This window comes from Papaver somniferum, chromosome 2 (assembly GCF_003573695.1).
Source record: "Papaver somniferum cultivar HN1 chromosome 2, ASM357369v1, whole genome shotgun sequence".
In the NCBI taxonomy this organism is placed as follows: Eukaryota; Viridiplantae; Streptophyta; class Magnoliopsida; order Ranunculales; family Papaveraceae; genus Papaver; species Papaver somniferum.
In genome coordinates this window covers 171,948,099-171,960,511 of record NC_039359.1, presented here as the reverse complement: position 1 = coordinate 171,960,511, position 12,413 = coordinate 171,948,099, and positions in this window count along the sequence as shown.

Here is a 12,413-nt window from a genome sequence, read left to right as displayed (position 1 = left end):
TGAATCATCCAAAAAGGAGCTACAAAGTGCTAAAAAGAGATGAGAAGAGAAGTATTCCAAGTATCCAAGTGCCCAAGTCCAAGAAAAGTGGAAGAAGTGCGACGAAAATGAGCAAAACGTTCAAAATCAAGAGATGGGCCAAAGACCAAGCTTAACTCATTCAAATTCAGGATTTCTCATTACCATCTTGAAGAGAAATGAAAGAGGAAAATAATGCAAAAAGAATGAGGTCATTCCGAGTTCGGACGAAGAAGTTACGGCCAAAACTTGTTTTATCGAATATCGAAGACATGAAAGCTTACAAACCGGTTTGCAAACTATGATTTAGTGGATTAAGGAGTTTACATACTGGTTTGCAAACTAAATTTCCTGGACACTTTTCTAAAAAGATGGTTTGCGAACTATTGAAGGCTAAGAACTGGTTTTAGGTCTTTCTTTCGTAATTTAGGGTCGGGTTCCTTAACGGACTAGGATACTCAGAGGCCAAACATTGTAAGCCTATATAAATAGGTATTAGGCCTTCCAAAGAATATCATAGAATTTCATATCATAAGCTAGGGTTTACTTCTACATCAAAAATCTAGGATTTACCCCTTTAAGGGGAAACCACCATTATTCATCTTCTTTGTAGTATGAGTAGCTAAACCCTTTGTTGATTAAGGATGAATTCAATGTTCTAAGCGTGAAGCTTTACTAATAATACAAGTCTATTTGAAGTTTTAATCATCAACATTTGTTTTTACTATATCTAGGGTTTATTATTGATTTTCAGATTTGTTTGGGTGCACAATTAGATTAGTCTATTGGTCATTCTATTTCTAGTAGAGATTTGAGCGATCCGTAATTGTCAATCATCTCCTACACAAGTAGAGAACATGAGACCTTGCAGAGGGATTCTGTAAAGAAATCGTGTATGAAAACAACACCAATAATTGAACAAGCGTATTGAGTTTAACTGCTGGGATCAAACCTAAATTCACAAATCCTAAAGCGCTCGATTGAGTTACGCCTTGTAAGCGTACCTCAAGGCGGATCAGTTAGATAGAATTCTGTGACTAAGCGTACCTGTTATCTGGTGATACAAGGAGTTTTGGGGATTTTTAAGCGTACATGTTAGCCTATGGTTGCTGATGAATAGTTCTAACGGAAGATAGATAAGTATTCTGATCCTGTTAACGCTTGGTAACGGCGAAGGATTCTTTAATCATCTTTTTTCTTCTTATTGTGTTTTTATTTTTCTTACAACAAATCCCCATTTGTTATTTATTGTATTTTGCTAATACGAATAACCTATCAATTACATAGCTCTCTGTGGAAACGATCTCATACTACTGCTATATTACTAGTTAATTAGTGAAAAATATCTTTATTAATTTATTGTGCCTACGATAGCCCATACACTGTGTTTTTATTTTTTAGGAATACTCATAACTTATACATTCCAGTTTTGGATATCTAACTAATTCATAATAATGATTAGGAGTCTTTTATCTTTCTAATTATTTTGAATAGTGAATATATTATTAACGATCCAAGAGCGCTTTCCCACAAGAAAACCGATTTTTTTTCAAACTTTTCTTCTTCTGAAAATTTCTTCAAACCATGAACGGCTAATCAGCTGTCTCATGGGATCTGATGGCAACAATATCAATGGATTCAAAGGGTTTCTGCTCGATTTGGGATCTGATAATATTGTTTTTCAAAGCCAGACAATTTAAGTGGGTGATACAATCGAAGATGAGAAAAAAGAAGAAAAAAGGAAGATCTGATTTGAAGATTCACAAAAGAGGATATTTGTTTTTAGATTTGTGCTCTGATCAAACCCAATCTTACGCGTCTACTCCTGGTTTCATATTTCAGAGGTCAGACAATGATTTACTTTTGGTTTTTTCAAGTTGCGCCGATTTTGAAACACATAGTTTTCAATTAGAGGTCTCTGAAGAACTGATTAAATTACTTGCTAATGTAGAAGATTAGTTTAATCCTTAATTGCAAAAATAAAAAAAGGGAGAATTGATTCGAAGATTCACAAAAAAAGAGATTTGTCTTTAGATTTGTGCTCTGATCAAACCAAATTTCACACGGTTGCTTCTGATTTCATATTTCAGAGCTTAGGTAATGATTTACTTTGGTTTTTTTCAAGTTGTATTGATTTTGAAACACAGAGTTTTTAATTAGAGGATCTCTGAAGAACTGATTGAATTACTTGCTAACGGAGAAGATTAGTTTAATCCTTAATGACATCTGTAAGAATCCCTTCCAATTTCATACACCTAGTGAAAATCCTTTCTCTTTTTTAGATCCTCTCTGATTATCCCTCTGCAACAGCTGGTTTGTGATTTTTTTTAGTTTGTTAAATTAAAGAGTTGGGTTTATTTATTCCTGTTAATTTGAGTTCGTGTTATAAATACTCTTGAAGATGAAGTTGATTTCATTCATTGTGTTATGCTTCTCATACCTGTTTAGAGCCTTAACCATTCATTCAGATCCACTTACTTGCATGTTTCATATTCAATACCTTGTAGCCTCTGTTGTTTGTTTGTGTATTACCATGTTTGCAGTCTGGCATGGTGATGTTTCTCAACTTACTAATCAACTTCAACAATCCTTGAATCTGAGTAGTTGAAGGCAATTTAACCTAAATGAAATAGTGCCAACTAGGTATCAAAACACCCATATCCTGTGGACTAGTTGCCTGATAGGAACCTTTGTTGATCAAGTAGAAAGAAACTGTTGGGATGTCAAAAATGCTTTGTTATTTCAGTGGGAGATTAATGGGGGAATTTCAGTCAGGAAAGCCAGTGAGTGGATATATATTATAAGGTTTCAACGTGATTATGAGATGCAGAGGGTAATTAATTTGGCTATCAGAAGAGTATTTGGAGATTTATTCAGCACCAAAAAATGGGAAGTAACTGATAATTTTCTGACCTAGAGATGTTCTTCATAACTATAAGTAACTTAACTCCAGCCCAAGTTACAAGTGATAATCTCAGGAGGTACTTAGCATGTGTGAGGGAGATATTGTATTTCTCATATCGAGTGAGGAAAAGAAATGGAAGTTTCTCAATCACAGTGAGAGAAAGCATTAGGTTCATACAGAGACTGAAGTTCAATGTATATGCAGAAAATGAGACGGATCAGGTTAATACTGTGTACTTTGAGTTCCATATATTTCCTTTCAATTTCTGTGGATACTGTGATATCATTGGCCATAAATTTCAAAACTACATCTATTTTGAAATGGCTCAACACCAAGCTGAAGTTCATCAAGCACAAGTCGATGCAGCCTTATTAGCGATGCGACAAGAAGTGGTTTTGCAGCAGGAGAAATGCAACCAATGATGGTTCAAGACAACATGAAATTATCTGAAGACAACCTCACCAACTCCTCTGTGGAGCAAGCTGCAACTGAGATAACTTGTAATGATTACATAACTCAATTAGAAGATGACAAACAAAACCAACCTGAAATCATGCAACCAACACATAACTATACTGATATTTGTGATACCCATGTTGAAAATTATGCATCTGGACAACATACTATTTGTGATGGTTACAAAATGGATACCTACATGTAGAAAGTGATACAGAAAAGGGATAGGCCTGGAAAAAGCCCAACAATGACAGTACAACATATTTAAGGAACTGGACTTTGATGCAGAGCTACTTTCATTAGGACAATCCTCTTCCCATTCCAAAAAGACCAAGAATTGATGATTTGGACTTGACTTTGGCTCCTCCTAATACAAGTCAAGTAGAAATTAGGGAATTGGAGACTTCGAAAACTGAAAGATCAGTGAGACCCTATCCTCATCAGTGGTTTAAAGGTGATTCTTCAAGTGGCAACACCCATGGAGAGGGCAATGAAGACAATTCTAGCTGAAAACAGATCTCAATATCATGAGCAGAAATGTTTTTTTTTTCTTTGGGAATCCATGGATAGATAGACATCAGAGCGTATGAGCTCCAAGTTACTGTTTTGTTTCTTTTATTTGCTTTTGTTGCTTGTTATTTTTACTGCTCTCATAGTTGTATTAGTTGTCTCTGTTAGAGCATTGCTCGGTCGAACTCGCATGCATTGCTATCTCAAGCATGTTTGTCAAGTTTAGTTGTCAAAACTATATGTCTTGATTTCTAGACTACTTATAGCTAAGTCTGGGTTTAGGACAGTTTAGTGTAGTTGAGCTCCAGACTCCATGACGATCATCTTACGAAGACGAAGAACTACTCAAGAAACCAGTGGAACTTCATCCGACTAAAAGGTATGTGGAGACTTGAACTTATCTATCACTCAAAAGTCTATCTACTTTATCTCCTACTCTTGAGACAAAGTCGTATAAGTATGATAGTTTTCAAACATATACATTTGTTATTTTGAGCCGAGTTTACTCGTCTATATTTTTCTCGAAATATGTGTTGGTGAGCTTTCGCTTTAACCACTTTTCATCTTAACCCGTGAAGAAAGTCATGATGACGTTTTAATCTTGAGAATAGCTTTGATGACGATAGTTGTAAATAACGACTGTTATAACATTATAGAAGAATGTTTCAATGATTGAAATGTAGAGTTGATATTACGTAACCAACTACGGATATAAGCATATATAGTGTGTTCGCACATTAGTGTATAAATCCGTGTGCCGGAAACCAAGTGTGTGCATACGGTATTGGTGAAGGAGACAGGTTGGGTACGCGTACCAACGGAAGTTTTCGAACCGAAAATTTCTGCTGAGTTTGTAAGTTTGCAAACTGTTAAACCAGTCACCTTAGGTAAGCATACCCGTACGCGTACCCACAGAAGTTTTCGAACCGAAAATTTCTGCTGAGTTTCTAAACTCAAATCCGGTAGTTATGGTACACGTACCCGTACGCGTACCCAAGCTGGTTATATTTCTCAAATCGGAAGTTCATGAACTTAAACAATAAATAAATAAGGAATGCAATCTTTGCAAACCGTGGCTATATTGTTCATGAATTGATTCAAGTGAATCAAACCGATTTTGTTTCAATTGTGTCTATTCATAAAGACCTAAGCAATTGAACAACTCTTCAACTAGTTCTTTTGAAGTCATTTGAACTAGTTGTGAAGAAGATGAATACGGTTAATATGAAAGTGCTCATATGGCTAATCATTGGTTAACTATTTGTGAACCAACTAAGTGTACATGTTTAGGTACAGTTACTCGAACCTAAATGAAATACACTTCATTTGTGTGTGACAAGCTAAGTTTCAATCTAACGGTTGAAAGATATTAGCTTGGTTAAATCAGGTGTTTTATCTAATGGTGAATATTGAATGATTTGTTACCAAGGTAACTTGGAATGCAAACCCTGATTTGAAAACTATATAAAGGAGACATCTAGCAACTGGAAAAACTAATCCTCATACTTCTTGTGTGATACTAGTTGGTTTTGCTAGAGTCGATTCTCCTTTAACCTTAGGTTTCTTCTCGAGACCCTGTAGGTTAACGACTGAAAGACTTCATTGGGATTGTGAAGCCAGACGAAACTACTTCTCTTATAGTTGAGCGATCTGATCTTGCCATTTTCTATCGTACGAGTTCAATTGAATAATTGACTTGAGATTATATCTCCGATAGGGAAAGATAAAAAGAAATCACAAACATCTTCGTCTCATCGTTTGTGATTCCTAAATATCTAGTTTCGCTACCATACGATTTAGATTATTATGAGGTGATTGATAATTCTAGTCTGTTCTTCGGGAATATAAGTCTGGGCTATCAATTGGTTTCTGTTCACCTTGATTTTATCAAAAGATGTAACAAAACTCTTAGGTTTATCGGTGGGAGACAGATTTATCTACTATCATATACTTTCCTGTGTGATACAGATTTATTTATTAAAGTCTTCGACTTTGGTCGTAGCAACTCTTAGTTGTGTGTGAGATCAGCTAAGGGAATCAAGTGCATAATATCCTGATGGGATCAGAGACGTAAGGAGCGCAACTGTACCTTGAATCAGTGTGATATTGATTAGGGTTCAACTACAGTCCAGACCGAAGTTAGTTTGTAGTAGTCTAGTGTCTGTAGCGGCTTAATACAGTGTGGTGTTCAATCTGGACTAGGTCTCGGGGTTTTTCTGCATTTGCGGTTTCCTCGTTAACAAAATTTGTGGTGTTTGTGTTATTTCTATTCCGCATTATATTTTGTTATATAATTGAAATATCACAGGTTGTACGTTAAGATCAATCAATTAGAATATCCAACCTTTGGTTGTTGATTTAAATTTATTGACACTTGGATATTGGTCTTTGGTACCATCCAAGTTTATCTCTCTAGTATTTGATAAAGACTCGCAAATTTCCATTTGCTTGAGTAAAGATCAAATCGAGAGATTGAGATATTAACTCTTTGATATACTTTTATCTAGATTGAGTATGACTGTCTAGTTGATTCTCTAGAAAGTATATTGGAGTTAGTCCCTACAGATTACTAATCGAAATATTGGGTGAGGTTGTTAGTCCCCCGCTTTTTCAATTGGTATCAGAACAGGAAAACACGTTAAATACATTATAAGTCTGTGTTTGTAGCGATCTGATTATGGACTAGTCTATCTCTAATAACGTACCAATTCAGAAATTACCAGATGATTTTAAAATCTTGGATTCACCTGAGAGAACTGTCACATCTAAGTCAATATCTAAACAATCTCTTGATGTAAAAACTGTTGATTGGGAAACTCTCCTAGAAAAATAGTTGGATGAACTTTCTGATGAAGGTGATTCAGATATTGACAGAGATGTTGATGAGGAAGTCTCAGAGTATGTTAAGTTTTTGGATTCATGGAATATGAAGAAGATTACAACTTCTCATGTGTCACCTCTTCTGACTCCTCTCTATCGAGAAAGCAAGAAATTCAGAAGATGTTACGTAGGTGTTTATTTTTCGAATCGTTCTAACGAATCGATCCTCAAGGATTCTAAGGAAAACCTATGTATGAAGTCACTTGAATGTGATAATCTTTATCAAAATTACTTTTTGTTGGAAGAGAAACTTGTAGAATCTGAAGCAAGGTTTAACTCTCAACAAATTAGTTTTGATGACAGAGAAAGTGCTTGTCTCGCTCGAGAAAAACGCCTTGAGGCTGATTTAGCTGCCGCTTTTGATAAAATCAAGATGTTGGAAGATGATTTGAAAAAGTTCAATACTAGTTCAAGCAAATTAACCACTATGCTAGGAGCAAGTAAAAATCATCGTGACACACGAGGATTGGGCTATAAGGGAATAGAAGCTCCAAGTATTAGCAAAGAGGTAAAATTTGTCAAGGCTAGTGATTCTTCTCAACAAAAGATTTCCAATGATGGAAAAAGTGAAATATCCTCATCGGCAATTAAGGTTCGAAAGAGCAAAGTATATCAACCTCAAAAGTCAGCACATAAGGATCGAGGTAAGAACATTCCTTATGTTTGCCACTATTGCGTAAATAAAAGTCACCTAGAAAGGAGATGTTGTTTCCGTATAATGAATGAGAAATTTCATGATGTTCCTGTTTGGTGGTGGGCCCGGGAAAGCGTATAAAATTGAAGCGAAATGAAACGCGGGCCTACAGTAATACCGCAAGTGCACGGTCGTCGGTTGTAGCTCGTGCAAGTACGGGTCGATCCACAGAGATCGGGAGTGTTTTGTTGTTTCTAGCTAATTGGGTTCCTAAATTGCTATTGTTGGGCTTTGATTCTCCTTTGAGTAAATTGGGTCTAATGGGTTTGTTTTTAACAATGAAATGAACTGAGCTTGGGCTCAGTTGGTCTTGAAGTGCACTAGGCTTTGGGCCTTTGATTGAGTTCAGGCTTTTGGTCTCTGAATTAGGCTTTTGATTAAGCCCACAGTTGACTGAATTGGGCTTTGAGCCTTAACCTAAACTGTGGCTGGGCCTTAATGAAATGGGCTTTAGTTTGTACAAACAATGGACATTGGGCTTAGAACTGAGCTTGGGCTTTTGGGATTGCTGTGAGCCAAGCTCAGTTGAAGCAGCAGCAGGGCAAAGAAAGCAGCAGCAGCAGAGCAAAGAAAGCAGCAGCAGCAGCAATACTGCACAGCAGTGAGGCAACAACAGCAGAACAAGCCAAGGGGAAGAAAAGGCAGCTGCAGCAACAGCAGTGCAAAGAAAGCAGCTGCACAAGCACTGAGTAGCAGGGTAGGGAAGCAACAACAGGGCAAAAGCAACAGCACAAGGGCTTCTGGCTTAGTAGCAAAAGAGGAGTGTAAACAGTGGCTCTAGGCCAAATTGGAAGCAAACCAGAGAACAAAAGAATGGCAAAAACAACAAAGATTAAACAGACTAAAAACTAAACAGCAAAAGAAAGATGACAATGAAGAAAACAGTGTGAACAAGATAAATGAACCAAGGCCTAAGGCCAAGGGCAAGGGAGATGGTGAAGCTAACAGAGCAAGGCTAAGGCATTCATCTAGAGTGGGAAGAGAACTAGCTTGCTCATTGTCACTAGTGAGCACTAGTTTCTCCCAATGCTCAATCAAATCAGTGCATCCTAAGCATACAAAAATGGAATGGCAAGATAATCAGCTTGCTATGAGCACTGATTTCTTCCATTACTCAATCAATTCAGTACTTCAAAGGCTTCTAGCCTAGCATTCCATCAAACTAACATTACATGACAGTGAATTAATCCTAACAGTGAGCATTTAAACTAACATTAACAGTGAACTAACATGGAATTAAACCTAAACAGGATACTAACAGGATTATGCACATTTAACAGGAACATCACAAACATGAACTGAAACAAGACAGAATTTTAACATGCAATAAACTGAAATTGAAGCAGGAATTGAAATTGGAAATTAAATTTAAATCTACAAATACAAAACAGGGAAGAAAAATCTACCCAAGAGGAACTGGCTAGTCCAGCCCTCATGGGGATACACTGGCTAGTCCAGAGATAATCCATTACACCCACCACAGTCCCCTTTTTATACCCAATTACATGATTAGGGTTTACACCCTTTTCACCCAAAAATCCCCAAAACAGTAGACATTAGGGTTCTACCTAATGTGACAGAAAATCACAGTTAAATTCAATTACCTACCCTATATCACCCACTTTATCTTCTCCATGCTCTATCTCAACCTAATTAGGATTTATGTAAAAACCCCCAAATTGACAGAACTAGGGTTTGGTAAATTCTTACCCAAATTGATGTGATTTGACGAGTTTTTCTTCGACCCATTCTTCTCCTTGGTCCTCTGTTCCATTCCCATGCTTCAATTACTACTCGAGACTCACCTATTTGACTGATTTCTCACCTAGGGTTTCAGAGAAAAGAATGGTGAGAAATCAGTGAAATAGAGGGCTAGAGAGAGGGGTATTAGGTGGTTTAGGTAATATGGGTGGTTGTATGATGGTTGTAGCAGGTGAAGAAGGTGCTGGTGATGATGGTGGTGCGGCAGGTGAAGAAGGTGGTTCTGCAGAGGGAGGTGAGGGAGGAGAGGTCGATATGGGTTAGGGTAGGGGCTGTTTGTTTGAGGTCTAGGGTGTTCGACACTTGGGTGTGAGGCGAGTTCATCGATTTTTGATGTTCAGCGAGACTAAGCCGTGAGATGTGGAGCTGGTAGGTAGATCGGACGGTGATGCGGAGGCAAGCGAGGAGCGACCGTCGGATGAAGGGATACAACGAAACGAACGGTGCTAGATTAGGTTAGGTGCTGTAGTGTAAGGCGGAGATATCAAACTTTGATGAACAGCAAGGGAGCATCCGTTGGATTCAACTACCATCTAATCTGAAGGCTTGGAATTTCAGCGCTGTGGTGCTTGGCAGAGACTTCAGATTTTGATGCTTTATGAAGGAGCGACCATCGGATGCTTCTGAGAACTGATCTGATGGCTGAGAATGGAGGCGTTTTTGTGTGTAGAAAATGAGGTTGTGCGCACCATTCTTCGCGGCTTCCTTGCGTGATTTCTCCCGGCTTTTCACTACTTTTCTGCTCTTTTTGCTCCGCAAGTCATCCGAACTTTATTTATTACCTAAAAATGCAAAATTAAGTAAGAAAAATATTTATTCTTGAAAACAATGAAAATACAGAATATGGGATAAAATGTAGAATTAATGCACAAAAGATGAGTTAAATGCCAACAAAAAGGGATAGATATATACAATATTTGGCACTCATCAAATACCCCCAAACCTGAATTTTACTTGTCCTCAAGTAAAACAAAACTAAGGAAATCCTACCTATACCACTGTCGCTGGTCTCTCGAATGCATTTAGCGTATGCACTAAGCCTTTTAAACCACTAAGTGTCCCTAGTGGACGAGTTGAAGTCTCGTGAAGGTTTGCTTAGAACGTACCTACAAAGTTCTAGGTCAAAATATAAGCTCAGATTCCATCAAATGTGACATGTGCAAAACAGTTTAAGCTCACAGCAAAATGGAGATGTCAATTTAGCTATCGAAGGCACAATCCTAGCACTGATAACAAATAAAGACATGTGATAAGAGTGTAAAGTGTATCTACACATGTGTAAAGAAAGATCTGAAGTTATGACTACTAATCACCAAGAGATAGTTTCTCAGGCTAAGAACTGAGGTCGAAATCTAGCTAGATGTCCGGACTTTACGAGAATTGTGAATGAGTTGGAGGTATTTCACAATTACTCGCGTTGTACATCAATGGCATACACCCTCCTTGCTTATTACAATGAAACAACAAAAGATGACTCTTTACATGACTCTTATTTACATTGACTACTCTCTTTTTATTTTTGGAACAAGAGAGGATGGAATTGATAAATACTTGATTGTTTTTGTATTTTTTTTTTTGATTTTTTTTTTCTTTTTTTTTTTTTTTTTTTTTTTTTTTTTTTTTTTTTTAGAACAAGGAAACACTTTTGATACAAATACAAAAGAAACAAAAGATTACATGACACTTTGCAAGAGGTAGCCCTTTTTGATGCACCCAGTTAAATTCGATGGTTGTCTTTCTTAATGTAACCTCCACCTTCTATCCCAACCAACCAAAGAACAAGCTAGTCAAGTTTCGTTCAGTATTCTAAAGTGATTGGCAATCGTAACTTCCTATCAAACACCTTGAAGATCGAGGCCATACATGTATTGGTAGATCGTGCGCGTGCAAATTTCTTATCACTATGTGAATTGTGCTAGAATCAGGGTGCCTAAATATCTAGACTAAGACTCCTAATAAAAATACATATTTGCACAAGAGTCAACATTTCAAGGTAAATGAGCTCCATTTTTATGATTTTTTTTAATTTTTTAATTTTTTTGAATTTTGATTTTTCAATTTTTTTGGAATTTTTCAATTTTTTCAAAAAGAAGAAGGAGTTCGTTTTCAATTATGGCAAATTATCATGGTATCTACTCTATACCCCCAAACCTAAACTAAACATTGTCCTCAATGTTTCAAAATATGGAAAGAATTAAAATGCAACATATGGAAAGGGACATGCTGAGTAGAGTAAAAGGAGAGAGAATACCCGATTTCGGCGAAAGCAGAATTAAAACTCCGTTATTCAGGGCAAAAATCCAACATATTTCAGCCGAGATCATATTGGATTAGCAAAATATATACAAAAGGAAATTTAACTAACACATTATCTACAAGAAGATTTTTTTTTTTTTTTTTTTTTTTGAAAAGAAAATAAAATTTGGTTTTTGAATGGGAGCAAGCCCACTGTGCAAGCCTTTTGTGTTTGCTTTGGCTCCGCTTGGTTGAAAACTTTTGGTGGAACTGAGTCCAAAATCTCGGCCTAGAATTTGGGTACTCGGCCCACTAACGAGTTCAACTAGCGTGGTCGGTTACAAGCTCAGCTGGGTTTAAAAACCCAGAATACAAAATACAAGTCCAAATTAAACAAGCTCACAAAAATTAAATACAAGCCCACAAATTAAACAAACAAGCCCACAGAAATTAATTACAAACCCAACAAAAAATAAAAAGCCCAAAAATTGGCTTTAATATTACAATCCCACAATTAAAAATTGGAAGCCCACAATTCGGGTTCTCTTAAATGGGTTACCTTTTAAGCACAGCCCAGCTGCTCTGATATTGTTGCAAAAACCCAGTTGGGTTTTGGTTCTTTTCCTTGGTGGCGTCCCAGCAGAGGAAAAACAGGTTCAGAACAGCAGGTCCAACAGCAAATGAAGTGAAGCAGATGCAGATGCAAATGCTATGAAGTGAAATGCAAAAATAGCTAAAAAAACACAAGAAAAACACAGCACCAATCCCCGGCAACGGCGCCAAAAACTTGGTGGGCCCGGGAAAGCGTATAAAATTGAAGCGAAATGAAACGCGGGCCTACAGTAATACCGCAAGTGCACGGTCGTCGGTTGTAGCCCGTGCAAGTACGGGTCGATCCACAGAGATCGGGAGTGTTTTGTTGTTTCTAGCTAATTGGGTTCCTAAATTGCTATT